Source organism: Alnus glutinosa, chromosome 8 (genome assembly GCF_958979055.1).
Source record: "Alnus glutinosa chromosome 8, dhAlnGlut1.1, whole genome shotgun sequence".
NCBI lineage: Eukaryota > Viridiplantae > Streptophyta > Magnoliopsida > Fagales > Betulaceae > Alnus > Alnus glutinosa.
Window position 1 is genome coordinate 15,177,414 of NC_084893.1, and position 17,642 is coordinate 15,195,055.

Genomic DNA, 17,642 nt, shown 5'->3' on the forward strand with positions numbered 1-17,642 from the left:
GTTTCGTGCGCCAAGTTAAAAAAGAACAAAAAAGAACAAAAAAGAACAAAAAAGAAAAGAAAAAAAGAGACGTCAAAAAAAAAAAGAGGGAAAAAAAGCTGTTACTGAAGCAACAGATACTATCATTCACCGTGCTTATCAAAGTTAATTTTTTCTTGAATCGTGACTTTTGTAGTTTCTCTTAAAAAAATCTGATTTTTGTCCACTTCCTTTGATTCGTTGTTTCTATAATATTTTCTTGCCATCGGTATTGGTTTAAATACTACAAGTTGAATTTCTTAATCAAGTTTATTAGTTTAATAAAGAACTGAAAAGGGGAAACTACAAGTGGAAAACGGCAAGAGAGTGTGAAATTAATATCGGGAAAAAGCCAATTTAAGAGTGAAACACGAGTGTGAGTGACATAATTTGAGTGCAAACACGTGAGGGAGTGTTGTGGGGAATTATTTTTAACATTTTTCTACAGTTTCAAAAATATGGGTGACACATCGAACCAAGAAGGAAAGGAGGAGTCGTCCTTCATGTTGCAGGCCATGCAACAACAATTTGCATGCATGGACGTGGTGTTTAATGAGATTCGGGATCGGATGGATATGCAAGATGCTGTTATTGCTGCTTGGTGCAAGGAGCGTCCCCAAAGAGTCCCTAATGCTAGAAGGCAAGAAAGGCGTGTGCCCATGGATGATTCTAATGACGACCACGAGGATGAGCTCAAAGATGAAGAGGATCAAGCTTCATTGAACGGTGAGGGCAAGTTTGTGCCAAGGGGAGAAGGGCGTGGTAGAGGTTTCCGAAGAGATCCAAGATGGCGAGATGGGACTGATAGAAACCTAGGAAACATTAAAATGAAGATACCGTCGTTCCAAGGGAAAATCTATCTTGAAGCGTACTTGGAATGGGAGAAGAAGGTGGAGTTGATTTTTGAGTGCCACAACTACTTCGAGGAGAAAAATGTAAAACTCACTGTCATTGCGTTTACTGACTATGCTATTATATATGGTGGGATCAACTTGTTATGAATAGGAGGAGAAACAATGAGAGGCCTATTAAGACGTGGGAGGAAATGAAGGCCATCATGAGGAGGTGGTTTGTCCCTAGTCACTACTATAGGGACTTCTATCAGAAATTACAAAGTCTTACTCAAGGCTATAGGAGCGTGGATGACTACTACAAGGAGATGGAGATCACCATGATTCGAGCTAATATAGAGAGGGATAGAGAAGCTACCATGGTCAGGTTTTTGAATGGGCTGAACCGAGACATTACCAACATGGTGGAGTTGCAATACTATGTGGCGTTGGAGGACATGGTGCACATGGCAATAAAGGTGGAACAACAACTTAAAAGGAAAGGAACTCGATCATTTCAAAATCTGGGCCCCTTTACTTCATGGAGGTCACATTGGAGGAAGGACGAAGGGGTTGTTTTAAAGTCCAAAATCCAACCACCAAAAAGGAGAGATGAAGTTCACAGTGTCAACAAAGGTAAAATCGAATCCCAAACTCGTAATTGTGATATTAAGTGTTTTTGTTGTTTGGGAGTAGGTCACATAGCTTCACAATGCTCAAATAAGAGGACCATGATCGCACATGTTCATAGAGAGGTGGAAACCGAAAGCGAGGGCGATTTTGACCAAATGCCACTGCCTGAGGACACTTGTGACAATGATGTGGAGTATCCGGTGGAGGGTGAGTCACTTGTGGCTAGGCGTGCTTTAAGTGCCCAAGTCAAAGAAGATGACATGGAACAACAGAGAGAGAACATTTTTCATACTAGATGCCACATCAACAACAATGTATGTAGTATGATCATTGGTGGGGAAAGTTGTACTAATGTGGCTAGCACTACTTTAGTTGAAAAACTGAATTTACATACCTTGAAACACCCTAGAGCGTATAAGTTGCAGTGGTTGAATGATTGTGGGGAGGTTAAGGTAAATAAGCAAGTGCTAATTTCTTTTTCAATTGGGAAGTACAAAGATGAAGTACTTTGTGATGTGTTCCAATGCAAGCAGGTCACATATTATTGGGCAGGCCATGACAATTTGATAGGAAGGTCACTCATGACGGGTTTAAGAATAGGCATTCTTTTGTAAAAGACAATAAAAGCGTTACTCTTGTACCATTGACTCCAAGACAAGTGTATGAAGCTCAATTGAAATTGAAAAGAGAGAATGAGTTGAAAAAAAATTGTGAGGCTGGGAGTTCAAAAAACGATGATGAAAAAAAGAGAGTGAAAGGAAAAAGAGAGTGAAAAGAAAAGAGAGAGAGAAGAAAATGAGAGAAAAACAAAAAGACAAGTGGGTTTTTATGCGAAGGCGAGTAATGTCAAAAGTGCTGTTGTGCAAATTTTAATTAGCTCGCAAGTGCACAAATCGTTTACAGTAAAGGGTTTTGCAAGTGCGATATCGATTCCACAGAGAATTGCGTTCTTGAAAACAATTTTATATCTAAATCAATTAAATCCTAAACTAGTTCTGAAAAAAGGTTTTGTTATCACTATTATGTAATGTTGCTATTTTAATAGGGATGCCGTATATTTCAGAATCTTCATAGTAATTAGAGTTTATGTCTCTAATATGGAAAGAGCCTCATTATGACAAGTTGCAGTGTCACAAGCTTCAGGAAGGCTATTTCAAGTGTTCGAGGAAGATTCTGTGCAAATTCCAACTCAGAGAAGTCGGATCCCATGTTTCCATCCAGACAACCCAGTAAAGCGTCCGGACGCTCATCAGTCAGCAACATCAATTCGGACGACGTGGCAATACCATTTAAGGTTGCATCCATCCGAACGTCATGGCAACACGTCTGGTGGCTCTTCAGAGTTCCAGAAGAATCCAGCATTCAAGTGCATTAGTGAATCCGTCCGAACGACGTGGCTACACCGTCCGGACGCCTTTCAGTGTTCGACAAGTAAAACAAATTTCTTTCCAAAACACAGATATGGGAAGACAGCTGCAATTGTCCAGACGATTTCGTGTTCCCGTCCGGATGCTATCCTTGATAAGGCAAGTCGTGCAGAAGACGTTCAACCGTCCGGACGCCAGACTCCATGGTTTGGACGCTCAGGCCTTAATATGAAAATTGCGTGCAGCAGAAGTGCCACCGTCCGGACGCGGTCCTATTCAGGAAAGAATATCAACGAATTTGAAAAGCCGGTTGCACAGTTGTTCGTCTAGATGCCATCAACTACCGTCCAGACGACTCCTAGAGAAAACCAAATCAGACGCAATTTAGGTTTTCTGTAGCCTATAAATAGAGGCCCCTAGGCATGTAATTTGTAAGAATTCGGTATTGAATTTTGTAGAGCTTAGAGAGTATATTTTAGGAGTTGTGGTGCTGATCCACTTACTCTCAAGCCGTTACCGTTGTGTGTTGCTGATGTGCTGAAATTGAAGTCTATCTTAGGGGTTGGCCATAAGGTAAATGATTCCATTGAAGACCCCTTCAAGTAGGTGACTTGGTTGGGAGGCGTTCGTTTTGGGCTACATGTCAGAGTTCAAGGTACGACCACTGCATCAGGAGTATGTGTAACGCCCCGCTTTTACAAAAAGCGTAAGTGAATTTTTTTGAATTTTCACGTGGCATTACTAACTTATTAGAGTTAATTATTGGCAACATATTATATATAAATATAATACAGACTTGGGAATCAAATGACACTTCAGAGCTTCTACTGAAATACCTCAAAATAGACATAGTAAGCCAGTCAGTATAATTATACAAAGCAGTAGTAGTCATGCCTCATAGGGCAAGATAGTCATACAAGCCAAAAAATCTACATAACTGTAGAATTATAAATATTTTATGGAGTTAGGCTAATGAACTACAAGGTAGTTCCCAAAAGAAGGTAGTCTAGCCTTACAAAAACCAGTATCAGGAACCATCTAAGAGTCTGGATAGTCTTGATATTTTTCTTCTCCATAACCTGAATTATCACACAATACAGGAAGAAAACAACATCATAAAATACTAAAGTGAGTCCACTGTTTCCCATAATAAAGTGAATGTTGATTTATTTAATAATGCAACATAATGCAATGGCTTTATAATCACATGTATACGCAATATATAATCTATGGTCGCGAATCATAGACATAAATTGAATATAAACATAATCATAAAGTAATGATAGTTTTAAATGCAGAGTTTTAGGTATTTCCCTTTTTTCCACTCCTCTGTTGGCCTAGGCACGGTTAAACGTCTTATTTGAAGCCTGGGCTTCCTCACTTAAGTTTTAATTATATTCTGTGGGAGCCTGGGCTCCTGGAAACCTGGGTCTTCCCTGATGAACTGGGTACACCAGTTTTTGTATTTATTATTCTCTTTTTCGGTACTTCTACATTCACTGTACTTGGGCCACCAGTGAATCGTCATGTACCACTGTGGATCTGGATCCACAGCTTGTTATTAAACCGGTTATAAAAATAACAGAACATGCAAAGTCACATGCGCAAACAATTAAATAAAGCAGTAAACATAACATTATAGGAAAAGTCAACCAGCTTCGTCCTCAGTAAGTATAGAGATACTTACTTGTTTGCTTCAACAGTTATCCTTAAAAACTGCATAATTTAACTCATGCAATAATAATAAATCAGTGAAAAGGCACTACAAAAGTATTTATTTATTAATACTATACTTATCTTCAAGAAATTATTATAACAATCATTCTAATACTTCTATTTATAAATTGGATGACGTAACGGTTTTAATATTTGTCTCTCTTAATCATGAAATTGATCGCTCTTTTATTGAGTAATGAAACCACTATAAATATAATCAAATATTCTTCTTTTACTAACCATTAATTCCAACTAGTATATATATATATATATATATACACACACACACACACACACACACACACACACACACACACACACACACACACACACACACACACACACACACACACACACATATAAAAATAATAACTCACACACAATCATTCCATTTTCTTTGAAATCTCACACACGTTCATTGTCTCTCCACACGAGTATATATTTCTTTCTATCACTACACTTATTATTTGCACATCTATATAACACACATATAAATCTCTATATATTTATATATTATAAGTTGATAAACCCAAACACACATATATTCTTACAAAGTCACACACCCATTTCCTTACTATATATATCACATATCGAAACCTCAACACACATTCTTACACTTACATTTTCTTGATTCGCTTTAAACACAATTCACTCACTCCAACTCATTTTCCTCTTGTAGTAACCACACACAAACATGTTAGCCATATACACATATCAACAACTCTTACACAATATACATATATAAGTACATATTCATTATTTCACCAAAGCAAGAACAAATCATAGTTGTTAAAATAGCAAAAGGATTACTCAACAACTTTTGGACGAATCAAAGGAGGAAGGAAGAGTTGTTGTCCAAGATAAACTTCCTAGAAGTGAGTTGTGCTTGCTGGTTTTTGGATCTAGAGGCAGGAGTTTGTTCTAACTTAATTTCTACTGATTTGGGGTAAAAAGGGAGCAATCTAAGGCTTAGTTTTGGCTTAGAAGGAGCTTGAAAACATGGCAAAATAAGGAGATTTTCCTGCTCCAAGTTGCTGCACCAAAACAAAGAAGAAGACAACATGCTAGAGAGAGGGTTTGAGCTGAAATTTGGTTTATCTTCATGGAAATTGATCATCCATGCATACTATATATAATGACCTTAGATGGTTGAGATCAAGCCAGCAAAATGGCACTTCAATAGTTGGATTTGAGCCAACCAATCACCCAAAATTGTAGCCTAAATCCCCTAAGCTACTATTCCACATCTTTAGGTAATGATTATATAATATCTATAAAAATCTAGTTGGTTTGGAGCCAAAAAGGACTAACTAGACTAACTAAAAGAGGTTATGATCGTCTGGAACCGAGAACACGGTGTGGGTTCAAGAATCTAAGGTAGAAAAATCGCCACTTGTAGCTTACACGAACATTGCGTAGCACTGGATAATAAGGTCGCTCGATCGACTATTCGGTCGCTCGATCAACTTCGACCCAGAATCGCTTGATCGACCATAAAGTCGCTCGATCGATCCTATTTACCCGCAAATTTTAAGTCGCTCGATAAATTCTAATATCCGATCGATCGACTTCGCTTCCAAAGTCGCTCGATCGACTTTGGTTAGTAATTTCTTTACTAACCCGATTTCTCTACTTATACACATATATACAATTCTATTTAAACTAACCATAATAATTAAGCTTCATGCATATGCACATATTTTTATTCATGTGTCAATATCTTAAGCATAGTGTTTTTCCTGGGTATTACAGTATGTGAGTGTTACTGTTAGTTTGTGATTGGCCTCATTCTGTTTGGACAAAATCACTTGTATGTAAAGATACTGTTTTACAAGGGATTCCGCTATTCAGAAGTGTTTCAGAAGATTCTGCAGTCAGAAAAGTCGGTTCCCTGCCATCCGTCCAGACGACGTGTCATCCCGTCCGGACGCTCATCTGTCACGGTTCCATCCGTCCGGACGACGTGCCATACCGTCCGGACTCCCAGATAGACCTAGCATCATTCGTTCGGACGACGTGGATTTCCGTCCAGACCCTTCATTGCATCGAGAAGCTTCTGTTCCAGCTTGCATCCGTCCGGACGTCTCAGCAGCCCGTCCGGACAACATCCAGTGATCGATTAGCTTCAGATTTTCTTTCCAAGTTCAAATAAGGGAAGATTGATGCAACCGTACGGACGACGTGGATTCCCGTCCGGACGCGCTCATACATAAGGCAAGATCGCAATTCAAATACAACCGTCCGGACGTTCAGCCAGCTTGGTCCGGACGCGCGTTCAACAGATATGGAAATTGCGCATTCAACTTCAACCGTCCGAACGCTTGCCTATCATGGTTCGGACGCGCTCTCATCTGATATGGAAATTGCATGTTGAAGATTAACCGTCCGGACGACCATCCCCCTTGGTCCGGACACGTGAAAGCCTTATATGGAAATTACTTGCAGCGGACGTGTGACCGTCCGGATGACAGTGCCACACCGTCCGGACGCGGCTCTCAAACATGAAAGATTTTCAGCGAAAAATCTTAGAAATTCTGTCACACAGTTGTCCGTCCGGATAGCCCAGGTTTACCGTCCGGACGGCGTCCGTACATATCACTACAGTCGCCCATTTGAACCCTCAGCCTATAAATAGAGGCCCCTGGGCATTGAGAACTGCAAGAATTTGGTATTGAATTCGATCAGAGCTTAGGGAGTTATTGTGTGAGGTTATTGAAGCTAATTTGTTCTCTCTCAAGCCATTGCAAGTGTGTTGTTGCTGCGCTAAAACTGAAGTCTATCTTAGGGGACGACCATAAGATAAATGATTCCATTGAAGACCCCTTCAGGTAGGAGACCTGGTTGAGAAGCATTCGTGTTGGGTCACACGTTATAGAGCAAGGTACGACCACTGCATCAGGGGTATGTGAGTGTCACTGCTTTGTATCTAGCTTTGTCTTCTGAATAGTGGATATCCTGGGTTTGGCTGCCCCGTAGTGGTTTTTCTCTTAATTGAGTTTCCACTTCGTTAACAAAAATCTTTGTGTTGTTTAATTTCCGCATTGTTTATTTTTGTTAACACTTCGTGCACACACTTGCTATTTATTTTAGAAGTCAATTCCATTTTTTAGTTACTACTTTGTAACTAGCTTTGTCTTCTGAATAGTGGATATCCTGGGTTTGGTAGCCCCGGAGTGGTTTTTCTCTTAATTGAGTTTCCACTTCGTCAACAAAATATTTGTCTCCTTTAAATTCCACATTTAATATTTTGTTGTACACTGTTCACACACACACACAGTTTATTAGAAGTCATCTTTATTTTTTAGGTTTGATTGTTGATAAAAAGAAAACAGAAACAAAATAAAGTAAAAATAATCAAAAGATAAGGTACTAAAGTTTTGGAATCCACACTCACTAAATCATAGCAACATATTCTCATGTTCATCAATACATATTTGAAGTTCTCACCATACAAATCTTATGTATGTTCTATTATGCTTCAAATCGCAAAAGATATATAGTTTAAATCAAATCATCAAATGTATCCGTAGAACGAAACACAATGAATATCCAATATTTTGATAAATAAAAACCCAAGCAATCAATTAAATGAAACTATCTCAAATCATCACATGTATCCGTAAATCACAGAAGATATCTAAGAATCATCTCAATAATTGAGTTGAAGTAGAACAATTAGAAATAAAAAACTCATAAAATCGGATAGTATAAACTTACATGAAAATATTGTTGTTCTTCAATGGTGAGGCTTCATCCTCAACCTTAGTTGAGAACTTAGCTACACATAATTATGAAAAACCTACCTAAAGAAAAACTAAACTGAAAGGGAGAAAATATGTAGAATTTCGTTTATGGTCTCCCACCTCTCTTTCTTGAGGCTTAATTATAGGGAGCAAACAAACCATAGAAGCCTTGAGATCCCAGAAAAATCGTACTTCAATCTCCTAGTCAAATTAGGAAGCAATCCTAGTACAAATCAGAAAATGATTCGTCCAGATTTGCATTCTTATATTGCAGGATACTTTTGGCATAGCAAACGTTAGAATTAGGTAAATCCTAGTTCACAATGATTTGTATTATTTTGAGTTAGGTTTCCAACGCTCCTGAGTTCACTTTAATCAGATATTTGAACAAAAAGTTATGGTCAAAATACTATGACATGTGCATAATCTGAAATTTAATTCAATCCGATTTTGACTCCAATTAGAGAAATTCTGATTTAATCATTTCATTGATTTGGTTAAACATAACCACATCATTTAGGTCTTCTGAAAGTGAAGTGTGCTTTCTTCCAAAGTTTGCATTTTTCACCTTAAAGTTGACGTTTTCCTTTAGCAACCTACAAAACACTTCAAGCACTTAAAACACAAATTTAACACAAAACATTAGAAAATAACAAAACTAAAGGTTTAACAAATGCAAATTAAGTGGTCCAGATATACAATATTTGACACTCATTAAATACCCACAAACTTACATTTTGCTAGTCCTTTAGCAAAACAAAATAAAAAATAAAATCAAAGCATAAAATATAAGTCCACTGTCGTGGGAGAAACGATTGCATTCAACATATGCAACAAGCCTTATAAACCCTTAGGACTCTAGTGGATGAGTGAAGTCTCGTGAGGGTTTGCCAGAAATGATATCCACAAACATTTTAAAGCACTATGTTGTTGATAAACAAAGATTTCCATGCAAACACATGGTTCACACATCATGAGCCGGTTTAACAAAGTGAATATTACAATCACATCATTTGGACATAAAAAATCATTCAACTCATAGCTGAAAAATTGAGAGAACACATGCTCCAATCAGTGGAAAGTGAGATTAACATAGACTCATGAGGTTTCAATTTTTCTCAAAGCTTGTATACTCCAAAATTCATAGGAATTCTATCAGATGAAAACAACCAAGGCTTAAATCAAAATATGCATTTTTTTTTAATTATTATTATTATTTTTTTGTGTAGGCTGTGCAATGCCTAACTCCCTTAAGCTTTCTAATTGACCTATGCAACGAGTGTTGGGCGAGTGACTCCCAAACCAAATGGTGTAACGCCTCGAATTTGAGCCTGCAAATTCGTAAGCAGAAACCTCCGGTTTCCACGTGACATTACTACATCAGAGATAAACTCTCGCAGCGGAATATATATATATTTTTTCTTCTAAAGCCTTAGGAATTGATAGCATAACACATTTAGAACTGACTGAAATACCTCGATACGTTTATTAAAAGTTACTTAGGTTTATCTTTACATCCTATATGCACACTAGGTGCATCAAAATTAGTGCCACAGGCGGCACATAAGCATATAACATAAAACATGTCGAACATGACATTGTTATAAATATTTATATGCCATAAAACAAAACACATATAAGTGCAACTAGTAATTTCTAAGCTAGCACATGATAGTTCGTTGATGGTTTCAAAAACCATCAAAACTGGCATATGGGTCCATGCCTTCATTCTCCAGATCTACATCAGTAACTATGCAAATATGACGTCATCATATTTACATACACAAACAAGTGAGTCATCCATTTTCATAACTAAGTTACCATCAGATTAATAACAGTTCATAAATAATATAAATGCAAGAGTTGTATGAATATGCATCGTAGTAACCATTTAGTTTGTGTTTTATGATCATCTTACTTCAGACCTCTCGTTCTTAGGTATCCAAACCCGTTCATGTCCTTTGCCTCACACTTAAAGTCTTACCTGTTTGCACTGCAATCCTACTGGTCCCAGCATTAGTTATATATTACGACTTCGGACACCCCTGGGTCACTATGAACCCCCTAGATCCACTGACTAGCCTTCCTTCCACTGACTAGCCTTCCTTCCACTTGCTACTACATCAGCTTGTTGATGGCTATCTCATCAGCCGTTATATTAGTTGGACACAACATGTAATGCATGAACAACCACATGCAATAAACACACACCACACAGTCCTAATGAAACATAGAATCATTCCTCAGTAAGTACATCCATACTTACTCTCCTTGGTGTAGTTTCTTAGCTCCTTTCCTGTAACAATTATACAAAGAAGATGATATATACATCAGTCCTTTTTTCCAATATTAAAAATGTGTATATTTTTACATCACTTCACTCATCGTTTTTAGTTATCAATTAAAAGGTAATTACTTCAACATGAATCCAAACAGGATAATATTTTTATGTAAAGGGATAGAGAAATTAGCAGCATAGCCACTTTGTAAGAATACAATAAATGATAAAATAAATGCGGGAGATTAAACCACTCCGTAGTAAGGCAATAAATGATAAAATAAATACGGGGGATTAAACCACTCCGTAGTAAGGCAATAAATGATAAAATAAATACGGGGGATTAAACCACTCCGTAGTAATGGTAAAATAAATACAAATGAAATCAAATAGTAAGGAAGAGGTGTCAAGATTTACTCACCAATTTGATTTGGAGAGAAAAATAACTTCAAGAACACCAAAGTGGTTGTGTGGTAGAAGGAGAGAAAAAGGGAGAGAAAACCAATGCAAAAGCTTTCTTGAAAGTTGTCTAGGATTTGTGTGGAAAAACAAAGGACCTTGCATCCTTATTTATAGGAGGAAAGCAGGGGTATTTAGGTCCAAAATGTAATAAAAGAATTAGCTTCTTGGATAATGTCTTGCAAATTTGGATTTTAGAATTTTCGTCCAACTAGAGGGCAGCCTACTCCGAGAAATATTTCGATGGTCAAACCTACTCCGATTGACGTGAAAATTTGAGGGTAGATAGAGGACTTCATGACAAACATTTTATCTTTTTAGTTCGTCCCATTTCGAGTTCGTTTTGACTTAGTTTCAATCAAGTCAAAGTTTCTGTCTATAAGGCCAAAATATCTTTTATCCACTTTCTGCGTTCACACTTGCTTTATTGATTTTTCTTTCTTGTCATGATTACTCTTGAGATATCATATCCTTTCATCATTACTCTTGTTTTTTTATACATAAATGTTTCTAGAAGCATGGAGATATTTTTCTTGACAGTTTTTCATTTAATATCGACAGTTGGGTTATTTAGGCTCGGGTCAAAAAGTCAACTGGTGGACTTTTTACTAACTTTTGCCACATGGTAGATCTTTCTTTTGTAAGCACAATGGTTTTTGATTTATCTAAATCTGAGTCTGATCGACCTGTTTTCGGTTTAATCAAAGTTTAAAGCTTAAATGCTACTTTTAGGTTTTTAAGGGTTTTTAGGTTTTGATCTTTTAATTTTTTTTCAAAACAACTCTAAGTTTGCTTATAAAAACATGTGAATATTGCCTCCTCAACAATATCAATGATTTCTTAAGAGCTTGAAATTACTGGGCGTTACAAATGGTTTTAGGGCACTAGATGTAAAAATATCCATAAGGCTTAATTACTCAAGTCAAAAAGGCTACGAAGCCAAACTAACCATACAATCAACCAAATTGAATTTCTTATCTTTTTACGCAAACACTCAATGCTTAGTGAGGCAAGAGGCCCGGTTACTCAATGAGAACTCAAACTGATGATATTATTATATTATTATTTTTCTTCTTCTTCTTTTTTTTTTTTTTTTTTTTTTTGGAATTTATGCCAAGGTTTCATCAACAAATCATCCTATAAATCTCAATGCACACATTCCTCAATTCAAATCTCATACATCACAGAATCAATGGTAATGTGCTTGTGGTAAACAACTCAAACAAGTAAAGTCTCTTTAATCCAACAGACGAGTCAAAATATTCAGATTTCTAATGACAGACAGTGTCCAGAATGTTAAACAAACCAGTGACATACAAACCACAGTTGCGATGTAATCATGCTCAATCAACAACTTAGCACAATATATATATATATATATATATTTTCGATGAAATTTTCTAGAACAAAAAGACAAATAAACAAACTGACAGAGTGTTTTTTCATAACTCCAAACTTGAATTACACATTGCCCTCAATGTGTAGTATATAAATGTATAACCAGAAGTAAGGAAACATCAATGTGTGAAAAAGAGTAAGGCGTCTCTCAAACTTAAACACAAAAACACCTGTCAACAAAACTAACAACAATTTTTTTCTCATAGAAACAAACATAAAAAGGTTAATTGCTGTCAAATACAAAAATAAAATGACAAGAAATAAAATGAAAAAGGAAAAAGAACTCAGAAATTAAATGCAGAAAATAAAAAAGAAAAAATTGCCATACTTTCCCTGATCATTTGGATGCCCAACCAATCCCTTCTACCATTTCTTCTTTAAAATTTGATAGCACTTTGGAAGGATGTTTCGCCATCTTAGGTAGTCAACTTGCTTGCTTCGAAAGATTTTCTTAGGACGAGGATTTGCACGCTTGCATGCATAAATCCTTGAGAATTTTGGCATAAGATGACTCTTTGAAACATTGAAGAATTGAAGCTTTAAGTTCATGATGTGTCTCAAGAGGGACAATGATGAAGGAACTTCGGTACTCTCTTCCTTGTCATTGGACAAACTTGTATTTGCCTGGGGCTCAAATAGCTCTGTGTGCTCAACTTGCTCCTCTTTTTCTTCCTCATTATTATCCACAATTTTCTCACTCTCAAGTATGGTGGTGGCAGGGACATGTTTATGATAAGAATTGCTAGCATCATCCTCATTAATCATGCTCGTGTAATATCTAATGAATGGGCATTTGTTTATACGGTGAGAAGGATTATAACAATATGAACATGACTTAGGTGCTGCATCAGTGTGATACTGTAACGACCCGCTTTTTACAAAAAAACGTAGGTAATTATATCTGGATAATTATGTGTTATTAACCATTCAAAGACGAAAAATCTCGCAGTGGAAAATACGAATATCTTTTTTTTTTTTTTTTTTTTTTTTTTGTCTTTACAAACGTCAAGGACAATTCCCTTATAATACATATAGAGCTTTGACTGAAATTCCTCTAGTCATACATTAAAAATCCTTTACACTAATTACAAAGAAACATGTGTCACATAAGACACGAAAGCATACATGGAAAGTTTACTAAATACAAGTAAATTCCTAAACATGTTACATACAAAACAATACAAACATTGCTAAGTACAAAGCACTAAAATCTAACTACAATAGCTTTAAATCTCTTAAGCTAGCAGTTAATCCAATCCATAATCTTTAGAACATGCGCAAACATCTATGAGACTGTGGTTATAACCACAACCCCATAGTTTCATAAGTGAGCTAATTGTCATTCAACAACATCATGATTTATGTGTTATTTAAGGAACATAATCCTGACATGACTGTTTTCTATGCAAAGTTTAACGGTTCAATATAGTCATTGCACTCCTCTCGTTTAGAGCCGTCACCCGATTAACGTCTTGTTTGAGACGTTCGACGACGTGTCTCCTACATTACATTTTATTAGCATGGTTTCCGTACTACCATAGTACGTTCCACGTCCCTCCACTAGCACTTTGAGAGACAGTAGCAATCAATATGAATTATTAGGTTTTCGGTTTCAAGCACTATTCCTATCCTGAACCTTTGGGAAACGTAGCACCCAATATTAATAGGTTGATTATTAACTGTATGCAATGATCATTCACACGCATCCAATTAAAATAAAACATAAACACAACACTATTGAAATCCAGTACTACCCTTAGTAAGTAATTTATACTTATAGCCCTTTTATGCAGTCTCAGTTCATCATCTGCATCAAATACATACATACATGTGCACAGAAGGTTAATAACATTTCTTTTAGAAATTCATGCCTAAACATGAATCTTAATCTCTCTCTCACACACACACACACATATATATATACATAGGAACAATCATCTTTGGAACATCATCTACATTTATTAATACTTTAACATAACAAGGTTAAGTCCCAATATTATTTTTCAACAATAACACCTAAACTCATTTTCTGCAAAAATACTAACACTTCTAACAAATCCTACTTATTTTTGGGAAACATCAATCCAAACACCAAATCAACCAACAAAACATCTGTTTTAAAACATATTAACTCTAACAATTATTTCAACCAACATATATTAGAAATCATAGCAAAACAGCATACTCAATTTCCTTAATTAATTTCATATCAAATCATATAACTCAACAACAATGCTCATATATTTTCCTTAGATTATAAAACTCATTTACATAATATTCAACCCTTTTCATTTTAAAAGAATTCCCTTTAAAACATCAATGTCAATTTGTTAACAACCAAACATAATCTGTTAAAACCACATATAGGCAACATGGATCATAATTGAGGTACATATGACAATTTCTAAAATACATGTATTCAGCTATTCCAACTAAAATAGAAATACACTCAAAACATAGAGCATGATCCAAAACTCAATAAATTCACAATCATCCCAATATCATGTCTTCAAACACCACTAAGCTTCCAATATAACTTATCAACTTAATCAGCCAACTTAGTACCAATCAGCTAGCAAAACATTTATTAAATATGTTAATCCTCAATTAACAATTCAATCCAAAAAGCACCATAAAACTCCTCCAACCCATTCCCATTCAAGTATGTCTAAACCAAATCAGTACACATATACATAGTCAGAGAACCACCCAAAATCATTCCCTAGTTTCAATCGGCTAACATCAAACCAAAATCTCCTACTCAATTACATACCCAATTAGCTACTTCAAATAAAATAGGGAGTTCATCAACAAATAACCCACACGGGTACACAGTCAACCGAAACAGGGAACACGGCTACCAACAGGGAAAAACACAATCGGAACAGGGGTTTTCATCCTTTAACCGAAACACAAAACCAATACACAATTAACAAGAAACACCCACTGCCATCCACTGAAATTCCATATGCAATACTCATCAAAACAGCATAGTACCCAATCACCTAAGCCCACAAAATCATCAATACAACACTCATGGCTCAGCCAAAACAGAGGAAAAACACTACATACACCCATCCGGTCAAAAACCCCCAAAATAGAAAACATCAACCACATAATCACGGCTCAGCCGATCCAACAACAAACAGGGTTTACAATAATCCAATTTACAAATTAAACTAAATCATAGGGTTTTTATACCTTGAGGATTTTCCTAGAGGACCGGGTCTTCCTCTCGGGTTCAGCGGGTCACGGGTTCAATGGGTCGCGAGCTAGCCGAAAATCACTACTGGGATCGCCGGTCATGGAGGATCGGGCCTCAGGGCTCTCGGGTCTCTACGGGTTATGGGTTTTCGTGGATCGGGTAACCTCCGGTTCTCTTCCTCGGGTCCGATCGATTACGGGTTCGCCAGCGTTGATCCACTGGAGAATCGGTCTCCATCTCCCGATCTCCCTCTATCTCTCTCTCTCAAACTCTCGATCTCTGTCTCTCTTTCTCTCCTAATCTCTCGGTCTCATCTCTCTGTCTCCCTCTCAATCTCAGATTCCCTCTCTCTCGATCCCATCTTTGCTCTCAACTCTCTCTCTGTGGGTCATCTCTCTCGATCGCTCTCTCTGTCTCCCCATTTGGTGTCTCTCGGGTGGAAGAGAAATGAAGAACAGGGAAGAAGTAAAGAGGAAAGAAGAAAGAAGTGAAGAGAAGTAAGAAAGAAGAGAGTTTTTTTGTTTGTTAGAGAGAGAAGGTCTGACGTCTCTCTAGAAACTCCTCATCCTACCTTTTTCAACTTTGTTCCTCTGGGTCTTATTCTCCACTACCTTTCACCCAATCACTATATTCCAAACTACATCGGCAGGCCCACCATCTTGTCTCTTTCACTCACAATGTCTTTGATCTCTTCCAACTTATAGGCATTTATACAGGCCACTGCTGCTCTCAACTGTGGCGACCCGTTCCCTCTTGAGTCGGTGCTTATTTCTCTTCCTCAGGAGGCTGGTTTTCGACTTCTTGGTTGGTCGTATCATCTCGCCAAATCTGCCTTCGCTAGTCACGGTACGTGAATTTCTTCTTCAAGCCTGGAAATTTGCTAATCCTTTCACGGTTGATCATCTCCCGGGCGATCGTTTTCTATTTACTGTCTTTTCTGAGGTTTTAGTTGATAAGATTATGGATAATGGACCTTGGAATGTTAAAGGAGACTTGATGGTTGTTAAACCTTGGCCCACAGTGTAACGACCCGCTTTTTTTAAAAAAACGTAAGTAATTATATCTGGATAATTATGTGTCATTAACCATTCAGAGACGATAAATCTGGCAGCGGAAAATACGAATATCTTTTTTTTTTTTTCTTTACAACCATCAGGGACAACTCCCTTACAATACATTTAGAGCTTTAACTGACATCCACTAGAAATACATTAAAAGTCTTTCACACTAATTACAAAAAACCATGTGTCACACATGACACGAAAGCATACATGGAAACTTACTACATACAAGTAAATTCCTAAACATGTTACATACAGAACAGTACAAACATTTACAAGTACCAAGCACTAAAATCTTAACTACAATAGCTTTAAATCTCTTAAGCTAGCATTTAATCCATTCCATAATCTTCAGAACCTGCGCAAACATCTATGAGACGGTGGTTATAACCACAACCCCATAGTTCCATAAGTGATCTAACTGTCATTCAACAACATCAGGATTTATGCGTTATTTAAGGAACAGAGATATGACATAATGATGTAGTGATAGTTTTATATGCAAAGTTTAACAGTTCAATTTAGTCATTGCACTACTTTCATATAAGGGTCGTACCCCCGGTCAGCGTATTCGAGACGTTCGACGACGTGTCCCCTACATTACATTTTATTAGCATGGTTTCCGCACTAGCAGAGTACGTCCCACGTCACTCCACTAGCACTTTGAGAGACAGTAGCAATCAATATGAATTATTGGGTTTTCGGTTCCAGGCACTATTCCCATCCTAAACCTTTGAGAGACGTAGCGCCCAATATTAGTAGGTTGATTATTAACAGTATGAAATAATCAGTCACACGCATCCAATTAAAATAAAACATAAACACAACACTATTGAAATCCAGTACTACCCTCAGTAAGTAATTTATACTTACAGCCCTTTTGTGCAGTCACAGTTCATCATCTGCAACAAATACATATACATGTGCATACAAG